Consider the following 4,793-nt stretch of genomic DNA (forward strand, 5'->3'; position numbering starts at 1 on the left):
ATTTGAGATGCTGGACTTCCGGTTTCTTCAGTTTTTCTCGAACTCCTTCCAACTCGGTCAAATTTTCAACTGAAGTGCCGAGTCTTGATATGTAACCAAATTTTGACATAAATCGTCTAAATTCGAGATGATGGAGTTCCATTTTTTTTTAGTTTTTCTCGATCTCGGTCAAATTTTCAACTGAAGTGTCGAGTCTTGAATATGTAACTGAATTTTGACATAAATCTTCTAAATCTGAGATGATGGAGTTCCGGTTTCTCCAAATTTACTCGAACTCATTCCAACTCGGTCAAATTTTCGACTGAAGTGTCGAGTCTTGAATATGTAACTGAATTTTGACATAAAACGTCTATATTCGAAAGGGTGAAGTTTCGGTTTCTCCAAATTTACTCGAACTCATTCTAACTTGGTCAAAATTTTGACTGAAGTGTCGAGTCTTGAATATGTAACCAAATTTTGACATAAATCGTCTAAATTCGAAATGATGGAGTTCCGGTTTCTTCAGTTTGTTCTCGAACTCGTTCCAACTCGTTCAAATTTTCGACTAAGTGTCGAGTCTTGAATATGTAACTAAATTTGGACATAAAACGTCTATACTCGAAATGATGGAGTTCCGGTTTCTTCAGTTTTTCTCGAACTCGTTCCAACTCGGTCAAATTTTCAACTGAAGTGCCGAGTCTTGATATGTAACCAAATTCTGACATAAATCGTCTAAATTCGAGATGACGGAGTTCCGGTTTTTTCTGTTTTTCTCGAACTCGGTCAAATTTTCAACTGAAGTGTCGAGTCTTGAATATGTAACTGAATTTTGACATAAATCGTCTAAATTTGAGATGATGGAGTTCCGGTTTCTCCAAATTTACTCGAACTCATTCCAACTCGGTAAAATTTTCGACTGAAGTGTCGAGTCTTGAATATGTAAATGAATTTTGACATAAAACGTTTATATTCGAAATGGTGAAGTTCCGGTTTCTCCAAATTTACTCGAACTCATTCTAACTTGGTCAAAATTTCGACTGAAGTGTCGAGTCTTGAATATGTAACCAAATTTTGACATAAATCGTCTAAATTCGAAATGATGGAGTTCCGGTTTCTTCAGTTTTTTTTCAAACTCGTTCCAACTCGTTCAAATTTTTGACTAAGTGTCGAGTCTTGAATATGTAACTAAATTTGGACATAAAACGTCTATACTCGAAATGATGGAGTTCCGGTTTCTTCCATTATTCTCGAACTCGTTCCAACTCGGTCAAATTTCTAACTGAAGTGTCGACTCTTGATATGTAACCAAATTTTGACATAAATCGTCTAAATTCGAGATGATGGAGTTCTGGTTTTTTCAGTTTTTCTCGAACTCGGTCAAATTTTCAACTGAAGTGTCAAGTCTTGAATATGTAACTGAATTTTGACATAAATCGTCTAAATTCGAGATGATGGAGTTCCGGTTTCTCCAAATTTACTCGAACTCATTCCAACTCGGTCAAATTTTTGAATGAAGTGTCGAGTCTTGAATATGTAACTGAATTTTGACATAAAATGTCTATATTCGAAAGGGTGAAGTTCCGGTTTCTCCAAATTTACTCGAATTCATTCTAACTTGGTCAAAATTTCGACTGAAGTGTCGAGTCTTGACTATGTAACCAAATTTTGACATATATCGTCTAAATTCGAAATGATGGAGTTCCGGTTTCTTCAATTTTTTCTGGAACTCGTTCCAACTCGTTCAAATTTTCAACTGAAGTATCGAGTCTTGAATATGTAGCTGAATTTTGACATAAAACGTCTATATTCGAAAGGATGAAGTTCCGGTTTCTCCAATTTTACTCGAACTCTTTCCAACTTGTTCAAATTTTCGGAAGTGTCGAGTCTTGATTATGTAACTACATTTTGACATAAAACGTCTATACTCGAAATGATGGAGTTCCGGTTTCTTCCGTTTTGCTCGAACTCTATCCAACTCGGTCAAATTTTCAACTGAAGTGCCGAGTCTTGATATGTAACCAAAATTTGACATAAATCGTCTAAATTCGAGATGATGGAGTTCCGGTTTTTTCAGTTTTTCTCGAACTCGGTCAAATTTTCAACTGAAGTGTCGAGTATTGAATATGTAACTAAATTTGGACATAAAACGTCTATACTCGAAATGATGGAGTTCCGGTTTCTTCAGTTTTTCTCGAACTCGTTCCAACTCGGTCAAATTTTCAACTGAAGTGCCGAGTCTTGATATGTAACCAAATTCTGACAATAATCGTCTAAATTCGAGATGATGGAGTTCCGGTTTTTTCTGTTTTTCTCGAACTCGGTCAAATTTTCAACTGAAGTGTCGAGTCTTGAATATGTAACTGAATTTTGACATACATCGTCTAAATTTGAGATGATGGAGTTCCGGTTTCTCCAAATTTACTCGAACTCATTCCAACTCGGTAAAATTTTCGACTGAAGTGTCGAGTCTTGAATATGTAAATGAATTTTGACATAAAACGTTTATATTCGAAATGGTGAAGTTCCGGTTTCTCCAAATTTACTCGAACTCATTCTAACTTGGTCAAAATTTCGACTGAAGTGTCGAGTCTTGAATATGTAACCAAATTTTGACATAAATCGTCTAAATTCGAAATGATGGAGTTCCGGCTTCTTCAGTTTTTTTTCGAACTCGTTCCAACTCGTTCAAATTTTTGACTAAGTGTCGAGTCTTGAATATGTAACTAAATTTGGACATAAAACGTCTATACTCGAAATGATGGAGCTCCGGTTTCTTCCGTTTTTCTCGAACTCGTTCCAACTTGGTCAAATTTTCAACTGAAGTGCCGAGTCTTGATATGTAACCAAATTTTGACATAAATCGTCTAAATTCGAGATGATGGAGTTCCGGTTTCTCCAAATTTACTCGAACTCATTCCAACTCGGTAAAATTTTCGACTGAAGTGTCGAGTCTTGAATATGTAAATGAATTTTGACATAAAACGTTTATATTCGAAATGGTGAAGTTCCGGTTTCTCCAAATTTACTCGAACTCATTCTAACTTGGTCAAAATTTCGACTGAAGTGTCGAGTCTTGAATATGTAACCAAATTTTGATATAAATCGTCTAAATTCGAAATGATGGAGTTCCGGCTTCTTCAGTTTTTTTTCGAACTCGTTCCAACTCGTTCAAATTTTTGACTAAGTGTCGAGTCTTGAATATGTAACTAAATTTGGACATAAAACGTCTATACTCGAAATGATGGAGCTCCGGTTTCTTCCGTTTTTCTCGAACTCGTTCCAACTTGGTCAAATTTTCAACTGAAGTGCCGAGTCTTGATATGTAACCAAATTTTGACATAAATCGTCTAAATTCGAGATGATGGAGTTCCGGTTTTTCAGTTTTTCTCGAACTCGGTCAAATTTTCAACTGAAGTGTCGAGTCTTGAATATGTAACTGAATTTTGACATAAATCGTCTAAATTCGAGATGATGAAGTTCCGGTTTCTCCAAATTTACTCGAACTCATTCCAACTCGGTCAAATTTTCGACTGAAGTGTCGAGTCTTGAATATGTAACTGAATTTTGACATAAAAAGTCTATATTCGAAAGGGTGAAGTTCCGGTTTCTCCAAATTTACTCGAACTCATTCTAACTTGGTCAAAATTTCGACTGAAATGTCGAGTCTTGAATATGTAACCAAATTTTGACATAAATCGTCTAAATTCGAAATGATGGAGTTCAGTTTTCTTCAGTTTTTTCTCGAACTCGTTCCAACTCGTTCAAATTTTCAACTGAAGTATCGAGTCTTGAATATGTAGCTGAATTTTGACATAAAACGTCTATATTCGAAAGGATGAAGTTCCGGTTTCTCCAATTTTACTCGAACTCTTTCCAACTTGTTCAAATTTTCGGCTGAAGTGTCGAGTCTTGATTATGTAACTACATTTTGACATAAAACGTCTATACTCGAAATGATGGAGTTCCGGTTTCTTCCGTTTTGCTCGAACTCTATCCAACTCGGTCAAATTTTCAACTGAAGTATCGAGTCTTGAATATGTAGCTGAATTTTGACGCAGATAAAAAGAATTCGAAAGGCTGAAGTTCTAGTTTCTCCGGTTTATCCTACCTCGATCTATTTTTCATTCGAAATATTATTGTTTCAGTTTATTACATTTGAAGTGTCGAGTTTTAATTGTGCAATATATTTTGATGTATAATTCAAAACTTAAACCTAAAATCCCGAATAATGCTATCTTGAGTACTAGCAATTTCCAAGTGGCAAAATTTACATCGCACTGCGATTCCGCTGTAACATTTACTGTTAATGGATAACCGAATAATGAGTGAAATTTTATTATGCTTTACAAAATAATTTCAACAAAGCCTTTTATTTATTATTGTAATATAATTATCATATTATATTTTTTATTGGTGACGGTCAACTACAGTCAAAGCTGCTTAAAAATGAAAGACCAAAGTCTTGTGGCGAGTCTTCACTAAACAAACGCTTAACAAAATAGAATGTGTGTCTTCACTAATCAAAAACTCTAGGGTTGGTGACCAGTTTGTTGCTCAGTTACTGACAAGTTTCTTGTCTAATGTGAACCACTTCGATTAACATTTTTCTTCTTCTTTTTTTGTACAAATTAACATTTGTAATTGGCTATTTTATTTGCAAAAAAGCAAAAAAAAAAAATAAAAAAATAAAAAAAAAAAAAAAAAAAAAAAAAAATAAAAAAAAAAAATAAATTAAAAATTGCATCAAGTGGGAATCCAACCCGGGTTTGTAAGATGGGAGTATACTATTCGACCACTAGACCAATGGTGCTGAA

This window comes from Papaver somniferum, chromosome 10 (assembly GCF_003573695.1).
Source record: "Papaver somniferum cultivar HN1 chromosome 10, ASM357369v1, whole genome shotgun sequence".
NCBI classification, from domain to species: Eukaryota; Viridiplantae; Streptophyta; class Magnoliopsida; order Ranunculales; family Papaveraceae; genus Papaver; species Papaver somniferum.